Source organism: Sabethes cyaneus, chromosome 2, assembly GCF_943734655.1.
Source record: "Sabethes cyaneus chromosome 2, idSabCyanKW18_F2, whole genome shotgun sequence".
Lineage (NCBI taxonomy): Eukaryota > Metazoa > Arthropoda > Insecta > Diptera > Culicidae > Sabethes > Sabethes cyaneus.
This window is the reverse complement of record NC_071354.1, coordinates 86,571,419-86,584,366: the sequence shown is the minus strand read 5'-3', so window position 1 is coordinate 86,584,366 and position 12,948 is coordinate 86,571,419. Positions and strand designations below refer to the sequence as shown.

The 12,948-nt window shown below is 42.1% G+C and overlaps 1 protein-coding gene across 4 annotated transcripts in view; it reads left to right on the top strand.

The window, feature by feature from the left end:
* LOC128737603 (uncharacterized) overlaps positions 1-12,948 on the top strand; it is an 89,519-nt gene that overhangs the window by 35,074 nt on the left and 41,497 nt on the right. For all 4 annotated transcript variants that reach the window (XM_053832276.1, XM_053832278.1, XM_053832275.1 and 1 more), the window contains one exon: positions 6,941-6,974. The gene's annotated coding sequence lies outside the window, so the exon portion shown is untranslated. The remainder of the gene's footprint in view (positions 1-6,940; positions 6,975-12,948) is intronic.

Below are 12,948 nucleotides of genomic sequence, written 5' to 3'. Positions count from 1 at the left end.
CAATCCTACGCTGCAAACTGTATATTGAATTTTTCCTGCAAAACCTTTTCTTAGCTAAGCAGCAATAGTAGATGGTTTCTTCATACGGTGAATTGGCAGTTGATGAATTTTTAATAGCTTTTTTCTTGTTGAACAGTCCTATTTTAAATATTTCATACATTTCGAAACCAGTAAAGAGTGTTTTTGAAAGGCATTCTAAATATGAACATAACGAACCTTCCACTTTCCACTAAAATTTCAACATGTGTAAATCTACCACCTCTGTCCACTAGCTGTCATCCTTGCCTACATGTGGTTGTCGTACGCAAACAGGAAAGAGCTGTTACGCTCATCGTATGGTGCAGCTTTCTTCGAATGTCTATTTTCGAAGTTCGGGGTGGCTAAAGCAGCGTCTGTCTCGGACTAAGCGGTTGAAAACAAAATGCGGCTCCCGCTCACTATATATAAGATGGCAGCCCTATCATTGTCGAATCGTAGCCGCTCGGTACGGTTGGGCACTTCCCAAACGAGTAATTTTTGCAGCAATTCCGGCATTCCACAGGGAAGTAATGTCGACCCATTAGTTTTGCTCATATACTTCCACGATGTTTGTTTTGCAATACCACCTGGAAGCAAGTTAATATGTATGGGCGATTTGAAAATATACTTTATTGTAAGATCAATTGAAGACTGTGAAGAACTATAATATCTGAATGAAAAAAAAGTCGAAACTACTTTCACAATTAAATTCCACTATAGATTTTATTCCGATAGCTACACGTTTCGTCTACGACCTGCAAACTTCATCAGTCTCTGCTTTCAAACGGAGCTTTGGTATTTGTTTTGAAAGTTCAAATTAAATGTGAAAACAGTTTCAATATTTCTTTCGATATTTCGTCGAAGGAACACTTATTGAACGTATTGCCAATGCTAAAGACTTGGGAGTAGAACTGAATACAGTATCAGAAAATCTCGACCGCTGCGATCATTCTTTGGATCTACTGTGGTATGATCCAGAGCTAACCTTCCGTTACCACTATTTCAACATTATAATTATCAAAAGCTAGTCGCAACTTGGGATTTAATATGCGCTTTGCTAAGGAGTTTCGTGGCATTTTTGAACCCAATGCCCTTCTGGCATACAAAAAAAGGAGTTTTGTGATCCGCAGTGTCCGATCTCCTTTTACTTTTCACTAATACACTCAATTCTTGACACAGCGTTCATATTTTGGAATCCATATACACAAATCTAGATATCAAGAACAGAACGAGTGCAACGAATTTTTATTAGGTACCGTCATCCGGGGATACTTGCAACACCGGGGTTACTTGCAACACTTTTGCGCATCAAACTTTTGACAGCTCTAACGCATTTGTTTGTTAACATAACCATTTGTAGTCAATGGGGTTTTAAAGAAGGGACGTTTACCTATTGTTTAGTTTAATTTAATCCATTATATCGTTGATTTGCTTGTTTTTATACGACTGGAAAGTAATTTCATTTTCAGAGTAGGAAAAGTGGATCCGCAAAGTTGCGTTAGTGCATTGACATAAAATTATTTTTTATCGTTTGGTTCCTGTACACAATTCGTACATCATATAAGCTAACAAATAGCAACTTTGAGCTTTATTTATATTTTGAACTTGGGGAAGTAACGACGAATTCGTGTTGTTACTTCCAATATGGCGCGGCTTGCAGCACTTGTAAAATAGATAATTAGAGTAATAGACAGTATGTAAACAGTATGTTTGCATCTGTACGATGTTGTTTCATCTACTGCCATCTCCAGAAAAATTAAAATTGTGAAAAATTCCACGGGCCTTGAAACGGCAATTTGAAGTTCTCCTACATGCTGCATTTTCACCGAATATCTTTAAAAAAGCGATAGACAAAATTGGGAAACAAAACATGCCTCCAGTATCACTTGTTTTACTAGAAATATACTCAAAATATCTAAAAATACTCATTCGCGGTTTGAAATCAAATTTAAAATCATAAGAAACGCAAAATCAGAAAAGTGTTGCAAGTAACCCCATTTACTGGGTAACTTGCAACACCCCTATTTTCGGTTCATTCTAAGGCTCATTTAGTTGATATTTTTTCTCATAATCAGAAATCAAAAGTACTGACCACAATACAAGTTTTGGCTACTTACACTTGGATCTAAACGGTACACTTCGAAAGTTATACCAAGTCAAAGTTCAAAAGTGTTTCAAGTATCCCCGGATGACGGTACGCGATTCCCTCCATGGACTAATCCATCAAATCTTCCACCGTATGAAGACATATGTACATTAACATCTTGATTAAAAGAAGAGAAACTTCTAGCACAACAAACATTTTTGCTTAGCTTATTTAACACTCATATAGCTAAAACCAATGGAACAAGCACTTGATAAGCTGCTATTCAACAAATATATTCCATAGAGCTTTTCCGAAAATGAAAGAGAAAATTTTTAGCATGAAAACATAGACACGAGTACACTCAAAAAAATCGACACGTCGCATCCACGTGAAAAATCATGTAAACTTCTGTACAGCAACTTACGTGAATTTCATGTACTAGTTCATGGGAAAATTAATAAAACTTACCGGAATCGCACGTAAACTGGTTAGTATGAGTGCGAGTTACAATTCACGTAAATGTTACATGAAAAGTGTGATGGATGAGAATTACCTATGTTTTCACGTAAACTTGACGTGCCGATTTTTTTGAGTGTAGAAATGTGGAATGTAGGGGAAAGACGTCTACCATTGGACACTTTTTTCCAAAAAAAATTAAAATTTTTTTGATGATAGCTACCAATGAGCTCTTCAATTTATTTGAAAGGTGTCTGAAAAAAAAAGTTCAGTCGTTTTGGTTATAAGCTAAATTAGTTTTAATCACAAATGTAAACGCGTAATTTTGTCTCACTGTTAACCAATAGGTAGAAAGAGTGAGACAACGAGTATTGCATACTGATACACCTATTTGAAATCAATTTAAACCATATTTTTTGGTTGTAAAGAATAGTTTAAAAGTCGAACTGTTTATTGTGTGAATAAAGGATACGTTAGTCATACCCAAGATTGAAAATTCCGATTATTTTTACATGTATATGTATTTAGCTATACCTATAAAAATGGATTTCTGTCTGTCTGTCTGTCTTTCCCTATGTTCCTTATAGAATCGAAAACTACTGAACCGATCGGCGTGAAAATTTGCATGCAGGGGTTTTTGGGGCTAGGGAAGGTTCTCTCGATGGCAAAAGACCCCTCCCCTCAATAAAGGGGGGGGGGGCTCCCATACAAATCTAAGCCTATAAAAATGGATTTCTGTCTGCTCTATGTTCCTTATAAAATCGAAAACTACTGAACCGATCGGCGTGAAAATTTGCATGCAGGGTTTTTGGGGCTAGAGAAGGTTCTCTCGATGGCAAAAGACCCCTCTCCCCCACTAAAAGTGGGGGCTTCCATACAAATCTATGCCTATAAAAATAGATTTCTGTCTGCTCTATGTTCCTTATAGAATCGAAAACTACTAAACCGATCGGAGTGAAAATTTGCGTGTAGGGGTTTTTGGGGCCAGGGAAGGTTCTTATGATGGTTAGAGACCCATCCTCCCACTAAGAGGGGGGGCTTCCATACAAATGAAACACAAATTTCTGCATAACTTGAGAACTAATCAAGCAAATGGAACAAAATTTGACATGTGGGTGTTTTTGGAGACAAAAATTTTTTCTATGGTGAATTGAAACCTCTTCCCACTTTAGAAGGGGGGCTCCTATACAAATGAAATACAAATTTCCTCATAACTCGAGAACTAATTAATCAAATGGAACCATATTTGGCATGTGGGTGTTTTTTAAGGCATGAATTTTTTCTATGATGAATTAGGACCCCTTACATTTTTAGAAGGGGGGCTCCCATACAAATAAAATACAAATTTTCTCATAACTCGAGAACTAATCAAGCAAATGAAACCAAATTTGATATTTGGGTGTTTTTGGAAAAAAAATTTTTTTGTATGGTGAATTGACACCTCTCCCTACTTTAGGAGGAGGGGGGGCTCCTATATAAATGAAATACATATTTCCTCATAACTCGAGAATTAATTAATCAAATGGAACCATATTTGGCATGTGGGTGTTTTTGGAGGCTTGATTTTTTTCTATGATGAACTAGGACCCGTTACCCTTCTAGGAGGGTGGGCTCCCATACTAATCAAGCAAATGGAACAAAATATGACATGTGGGTGTTTTGGAGACAAGGATGTTTTCTATGGTGAATTGAAACCTCTCCCCGCTTCAGGAGGGGGAGCTTCCATACAAATAAAATACAAATTTTCTCATAACTCTAGAACTAATCAAGCAAATGGAACAAAATTTGATATGTGGGTGTTTTTGGAGAAAAGATTTTTTCTATGGTGAATTGACAACTCTCCCTACTTTAGGAGGGGGGGCTCCTATACAAATGAAATACAAATTTCCTCATAACTCGAGAATTAATTAACAAATGGAACCATATTTGGCATGTGGGTGTTTTTGGAGGCTTGAATTTTTTCTATGATGAACTAGGACCCCTTACCTTTTTAGGAGGGGGGGCTCCCATACAAATGAAATACAAATTTCCTCATAATTCGAGAACTAATTAATCAAATGGAACCATATTTGGCATGTGGGGGGTTTTGGAGGCAGGAATTTTTTTAATGATGGTTTGAGACCCCTCACCCCTGTGGTAGGGGGATAAGGACTCTCATACAGGACAAAAGGTAGGAGTCAAAACGACTACTTGTTAAGCATAGCTACCAATATCCCCCCCTCTCCCCACCTTTCCGCTCTTCCCCCTCCTTCACCAAAAATTTCATTTCTTTCTCCTACCGTTCCTTTACCGATTGTAGAACCATCGTTTCAAAAAAATATTAATATATATGTATGATCGCATTTCATGGTCAAGACTAAAAACTTGAGATTAGTCTAAAAAAGTGTTTCTGAAATGAAATGACAAGACAAGCTGAGTAGATTTTGTTTTGATATACGTCAGGAATCAGCTGTGCTGTCATAAAAAAAGTTTGAATAACAAAGCTCCTAAGAAAACACCCATAGAAGCAGCTAAAATGCTAACCGAAAAGCAAGGATGGGAGCATCATTGCATTACGCCAAAAAAACACAATCGTTCCTGAATACCCATTCGAACCCATTTTATCCAAAAACCACGACCCAAAAAATCTGTCTCAGTGCGCCCAATCGAAGATTTCTTCGGGATTTTGAGTTCCTTGGTGTACAAAGATAACTGGAGAGCCACGAATTGCAAACAGTTGATTAGTAGAATCAAGAGATTCATTCGCAAAGTTGACATGACGGCCGTAAACCGCTCCTGTTCGGACATCAAACGGAAGCTTCACCGAACAGCCGATTACGGACCGTTTTCAAATGTACACTAAATTTTTTTCAACAATGGATAGTGTATATTTAATTTCGGTAAATCAGATCTTCCTCATGAATCTTTGTCTTTTTTTTGACAGCTTGAGAAAAAAAAACTAAAAAATTTTAGTTGCCACCCGTTAGTTTCTCAGTTTCCTCAAAGTTTCTTATGAATCCTCTTACCGCCTTTTTTGTCCTAGTGAGTAAATTGTCAAACAGATGCCAATCGTCAAGTGCTTTTGTAACTTTTCTTTGTTATGAGATTTTTCATTATACTGAGGTACCGATAATCGGTATTCTACTGTATCGCCAATTTTAGAGTGTGTCAAAACTGCTACTACCTAGTCCACTTGTTAGTATCAAGTTAGTTCGGCCAGTACTACAAATGTGAAAACGCGACTTGCAAAACATCAATGAATTTTCCTAGCTCTGCAGACGTAGGTAAACGGATGAGAGAATGGGAGAATTTTGCACGCGGTTGCGCAAAGTTTTTCTTTGTTCCATAGCTGTGTTTGTCTGCCAGCGTGTGATCTAGGAAAGGCACTATAATTTGGACTGTTTGTTGAAAAGCAGATTCCACCACATGGTTCCCTTTTTGCCGGAGGCGTTTAGTTTTGCGATGCAGTGTAGGGCTGACTCGCGGCATGTATGAAGTTAGGATCAGAAAGATTTTTTCTTGTACAGACGAGTCAATACAGCTAGTAGGTATTGTATTTGGTTTCAGGCCACTTGTATTTGTATCTATTGTGATATTTAGCACAAATCTTTGGCTCATCTCGGAGAACACTTTTTCAGAATCATTCTGGAACGGGTTTTTAGACCATAAAAGTATCAATTCTTGAATATTTTCTGTAAATACTAACATACTGATTCACAATAACATCAAAAAGTTACTACTTCTGTTACTTACAGTATAACCGTAACAATAATTACAAAAGATATCTGATCTCTTGTGATGTGTCATAAAAAAAATCTGTTTATTATAAACAGCATTATACAGCCCCGAATCGTTATATTTTCTTGAGTAAAACTCATGTGAAATCAAGTGAAGAAACAATCGCCGTCATATGCTACTGACGATTACTGCTCAAACCTGACTTCTTAAGCTATACTATCAAAGTGTATTTAGCAAGTTATTAAATCGATTTATTTATTAATTTATCACTTCACACCCTCTTTGAACACGCTCTGCAACTGGCATTGAAGGTGCATTTTGCCTTGAGTTCGAAATCTCCCACAGAGAAGCAGACCCAGACTCCGGCTCATAAACAAACACACTCTTAGCTACAATGCAGAATCGTCGAATGCACTTTTCGTAGCATTCACGCACGTAGGAAGAAAAACGCAGAGCCAAGCTCGAGCGATGGGAGGATCTCCCATCTGGAGAATATCATACTGTAAAGAAGAAACGAATTATCGTCGCGATCAGCAACTGTTCGCAAATGGTTTTACAAAATAAAACACTCTCCGTTTTAATGCTAATGACCGCCCCAATCTCAATACTTATTTATAATTAACGTTTATTATTATTAATTCTCTTCCTACAATCTACTTTCAGTGAGCTGATCGACTCCCCATACGCGTGATATTCGGTGAGTGTACACTTCAATTAATTATGCCCCTTTTTCATTAACCAAAAAAGAGCCGACCAATCTACCAAAAACAGAAAAATGTCGCCCACCAAATCCGAAAGCATATAATTTAACAACCCTCTGACTAACCACACCGCCAAGCTCATTATCTGCGACACGATCGGCGTGCAAAAATAAAAAATAAAAATCGGCGTCCTTGCGGCACGCTACACGGCGGTTAATGCTGCAATAAACACAAAATGATTACCACCGTATGTGAGTATGTACATAGAATCACCAATTTCGGTGGTTTTCCAAATTTGAACGTAGACTCCAAAGGGGAAGAAATAGAGGAGAGGTAAAACAAGTTCCAGGAATTTGTCTTTTACGAGTTCCACCTCGAAATCACATCGATTGAAGAAGGTTAATGGTTTCGTTGTGATAATGTGGCCATAATTTTAAATTAATGAAAATTATTATAATTAAAATAATTATAATCATTATATTATGGTTGGTAAACGGCTAGATAATGCGGAATATAGACCCCATAGTGGTCGTTAGCCTCTTATCCAGCAACTCCGATCCCGACCTCCTCGTGGTACCAGCCGGAATACGAGCAACCTTAGCGGAGATCGGGTAACCAACCCCGGTGGAAACTAAGGTCGTATACTAACCGGGAAGGAGGTAGTGAGTCTCGGCACTATAAGATGGCAGCCCCATCACGAGACTCGGTTGTGTTGCCCCAGTACGGCTACACACCTAAACAACACAAACTAACAACATTCAAGCATTTTCGGAGCGGAATATTCGGCATCGACCTAGGCGACGAAATAAGGACGACGAATGGAGACTCGGGACTTGGAACTGCAGATCGCTAAATTTCGCAGGTTGCGAGCGGGTGCTGATTGAACAGCTGGAACCCCGCAAACTCGGCATCGTAGCTCTGCAGGAAATCTGTCGCAAAGGAGAGAAGGTATGGAAGATACGTGGCGGAAAGGCCCAGTTTTACCAGAGCGGTGGCGCTACCAACGAACTGGGAACGGGCTTTGTAGTGCTGGGCGGAATGCAGGATCGCGTGATAGATTGGAAGGCGATCAACGAGAGAATGTGTGTATTGAGGATAAAGGGCCGTTTCTTCAATTATAGCATCATTAACGTGCACTGCCCGCACGAAGGTAGACCCGACGATGAGAAAGAAGCGTTCTACGCGAGGCTGGAGGCTACGTACGACAGCTGCTCGTCACGGGACATCAAGATCGTCATCGGGGATATGAACGCCCAGGTCGGTAGGGAAGAAATGTATAGACCGGTGATAGGACCCCATAGCCTGCACACCGACACAAACGATAACGGCCAACGATGTATAAACTTCGCAGCTTCCCGAGGCCTGGTGATCCGAAGTACCTTTTTCCCGCGCAAGGATATCCACAAAGCCACCTGGAGATCACCTGACCAACGTACAATGAACCAAATTGACCACGTTCTCATAGAGGGCCGGTTCTTCTCTAACATCACGAACGTACGCTCCCGTCGGGGTGCGGATATTGATTCTGACCATTACCTAGTAGCAGTACATGTGCGCTCAAAGCTGTCCACCGTATACCGGACACGTCAAAGCCGCCCTCCTCGGCTGAACATCAGGCAGCTAGATAACCCACAAGCTGCCGAGAACTACGCGCGAGTACTGAATGAGGCACTGCCTTCTTCCGAGGAGTTAGGTGCTTCAAACCTCGAAGACGGTTGGGGCAGAATACGCTCGGCCATCGGAGAGGCCGCTACCGCGGCACTAGGTATTGAGCCTCGGAGTACACAAAATGATTGGTTTGATGGGGAATGCCAACAAGCGGTGGAGGAGAAAAAAAACGCTTGGAAAAACTATCTAAGTATTGCCACTAGAGAGAACCTGGCCAAGTACCGACGAGCTAGGAACCAGTTGACCACGATCCTGAGGAGAAAAAAGCGCCAAAAGGAGGACAGAGATCGTGAAGAATTAGAACAACTATTCCAAGCTAATGACACGCGCAAGTTTTATGAGAAGGTGAACCAAACTCGGAAGGGCTACACACCGAAACCTGACATGTGTAGGGACGAGGGAGGGAATCTAATTACAAACGAGCGCGAGGTGGTCGACAGGTGGAAGCAGTTCTTCGATGAACACCTCAATGGCGAAGTCGCAGAAGGAGGCGGAACGGAAATTAACCTAGGAGCGCCCATGGAAGATAGTGATGTCCTAGCACCTGATCTCCAAGAAGTCAAACGAGAAATCAGGTTGCTGAAGACCAATAAAGCCGCTGGGAAGGACCGCCTACCGGCAGAGCTTTATAAACATGGCGGGGAAACGCTAGCAAAGGCTCTACACTGGGTTATTTCGAGGATTTGGGAGGAGGAAAAGCTACCGGAGGAATGGATGGAAGGAGTGGTTTGTCCCATCTACAAAAAGGGTGATCGGCTAGACTGCTGCAACTATCGTGGTATTACGTTGGTAAACGCCGCCTACAAGGTACTCTCCCAGATCCTGTTACGCCGGCTGTCACCGATAGCACAAGGTTTCGTAGGGAATTATCAGGCGGGTTTCATGGGGGCTCGCGCAACTACGGACCAAATGTTTACTATCCGACAGATCTTGCAGAAATGTCGGGAGTACAACGTGCCCACGCATCACATCTTTATCGATTTCAAAGCAGCATACGATACAGTCGATCGAGACAAGCTATGGCAGATAATGCACGAATACGGTTTTCCGGACAAACTGACGCGACTGATCAGAGCTACATTGGATCGAGTGATGTGTTTCGTACGCATCTCTGGGACACTCTCGAGTCCCTTCGAGACGCGACGAGGGTTGAGACAAGGTGACGGTCTATCCTGCATGCTGTTCAACATCGCTCTTGAGGGGGTGATCCGACGAGCGGGCATTGAAACGAGAGGCACGATTTTTACCAAGAGTAGCCAACTTCTAGGCTTTGCAGATGACTTCGATATCATAGCCAGGAACTTTGCGACGGCGGAGGCAATCTACGCCAGACTGAAAGCGGAGTCTAGGAGAATTGGGCTAAAAATAAATGCGTCGAAGACCAAATACATGAAAGGAAGAGGCTCAAAGGAAACAAATGCGCGCCTCCCACGGACGGTAACCGTTGACGGCGACGAACTAGAAGTGGTAGAAGAGTTCGTGTATTTGGGATCGCTGGTGACCGCGGACAACAACACTAGTAAGGAGATCCAGCGGCGCATCCAAGCGGGAAATCGGGCCTACTTTGCCCTTCGTAAAACGCTACGATCCGGAAGCATACGCCGCCGCACGAAGCTAACAATGTACAAAACCATTATTAGACCGGTAGTTCTTTATGGACTTGAAGCCGTGACGCTGCTTACGGAGGACATACGCGCCCTTGCCGTGTTTGAGCGGAAAGTGCTGCGGACGATATTTGGCGGAGTACAAACTGAAAGCGGAGAGTGGCGGAGGCGTATGAATCACGAGCTACAGGCACTGCTTGGGGAGATTCCCATCGTACATCTAGCGAAAGTTAGCAGGCTACGGTGGGCCGGACACGTCGTAAGGATGCCGGACGACAGTGCGACGAAAACGGTCCTCTTCAACAACCCCACCGGCACCAGGAACAGGGGGGCCCAACGTGCACGATGGCTCGACCAGGTCGAAAGCGATTTGCGACTTCTGAGACGACTAGGAAATTGGCGACGAGTGGCCCAAGACCGAGTTGAATGGAGACGAGTGCTTGAAACAGCACGAGCCACCCCGGCTCTATGCTGCTAAAGAAGAAGAAGAAGAAGAAGTATTATAATCAGTTGAGTTTATATTAATTGTTAGGACACAGAACGAATGTTTTATATGTAAATTCATACACCAACTGTCGTTCTACACACGTCGAATTGAATTCACATGACTCTACCATGAAAACAAAAATTCTAACTTATTGAGATTCAAAATGAAAATTGACCTTTTAGTTAGCATAGTTCACTACTTAGCGGTATCATTTAGCTAGTTATCCCACGCGGTTTCAACATGGTTTCCAATTTCATCCTCCAATTTATATTTCAATCAAACGTATCTGAAAGTCTCAAACTAGTTGAAGAATGAGGATGGGAATCATATGCAGATTTCAACCATCAAATTAGAACATTTCAAACAGACATCATTTTAGACTACCTACGACTCCAAGTATAGTCAACTTAAGCAAACTTCTAGATAATATTTAAAATATAAATTGGCAGTTTGGAAGTGTGAATATCAGTCTGATCAGCCATTCATTATCTGCTATAGATGTTCGCGCTCGACTGTATCGTATGCTGCCCCAAAATCCACGAAAATATGACGTTGTACTCCCAACATTTCTGGAGAATTTGTTAGAATGTGAAAATCTGACCCGTAGTAGTACGGGCCAGGCTTGGCATACACTTTTCGCTTCGATTATGCTCTTTTGGTTACTACACTCTATATATTGCTGAAGAAAGTAAAGCTTTATCTTTAGTATTTACGCCACTGCAATACCATTGGTAGCAAAACGAGCGCTCTTTAACCGCTTAGTTGGTTTCGAGCTACGATTCTGGCCTAACAAGCCAGTCGTCGTATGTTTGAATCTCAGCTAAGCGGTGCTGCTAGATAGAGTCAGTAGGATTGTTGCACTAGCCCCGTAACTGTGCTGTACTCTAATAGCCGACTGTGAAGTCTGTCGATAAAGAAGCATCAAGTCTTAGAAAGACGTTTAAGCCCAAGGCTTTGGTTTGCTACGGATCCTCCACACCTTCTAGCCTTTTTGACTAATTTCCTGCTACGATGTCAAACTTTCGGGGTTCTAGCTGTTCCAGTAGCACACTGTTACCGTGTATGAAATTCAGTGATCTACAGTTCCAGGCACCAAGCATCCAATCCATGCCTCTATTTCGTCGCCTTTGTCCATGCCAAATGTTCCGAGTCGAACTTTATGGCTTGTTTGTAGTAGCTTTGTTTTGATAGGTTGTCTTACCATGGTTATCCTCGAATAAGTCTCGCGATGACAGCAAATTTCTTAATTCAGTTGCCCGTTCCGAATCAAACGCTGTCCTGAACCGCTCCTAACCTGGAGTACAACTGCTCACTTGGTCGATTAGTTGTTAAGAGCCGCCCTTGACTTGGTTGGCAACAGACGCTCAAGGCTGTTACACTCCACGTTCGTATGAGTACCTTAGTTTCCACCGAGGTTGGTTGCCCAATCTCCTCTAAGTTTGCTCGTATTCCGGCTGATATGTACTACGAGTTTGGTTGGTAAATGGTTGGATAGTGCGTAAAACAGACCCCATTGTGGACCTTAGCCTCTCATCCAGAAACTCCTATCCCTACCTTCATGTGGTACCAACCGGAATACAAGCAACCTTAGCGGAGATCGGGTAACCAACCCCGGTGGAAACTAAGGTCGTATACCCACAGGAAAGGAAGCACAGTGTGTCTCGACACTTTAAGATGGCAGGCTCATCACGAGACTCGGTAGCGTAGGTCTTAGTACGCTACCTATCTAAACTCCAAAAGCTGAAAAGAGTCACGAAAATTCTACTTGGAACATTCGGCATGGACAAAGGCGCCGAAGTAAAGACTTGGAGTGGAAACTGGACCTGCAGATCGCTAAATTTCGTTGGTGGCGACAGGGTGCTGCTTGATCAGTTAGAACCCCGAAAGTTTGGCATCGTGGCACTGCAGGAGATCTGTCGCAAAGGCGAGATTATGTGGAGGAACCATGGCGGCAAAGCCCAATTTTTTCAGACTGGTGGAGCGACCAACGAGCTGGGAAAGGGCTTGTAGTGATGGGAAAAATACAAGAACGCGTAATGAACTGGAAAAGCGATCAATGAAAGGATGTGCGTGTTGCTCACGACCAGATGCCGAAAACTAGTCGCGCGTACTTGATGAAGCTCTGCCTTTCTCTGTGGAGTAAGATGCTTCGACCCTCGAAAACGGATGGAGTATGATACGCTCGGCCGTCGAGTGCACGAAATGATTGGT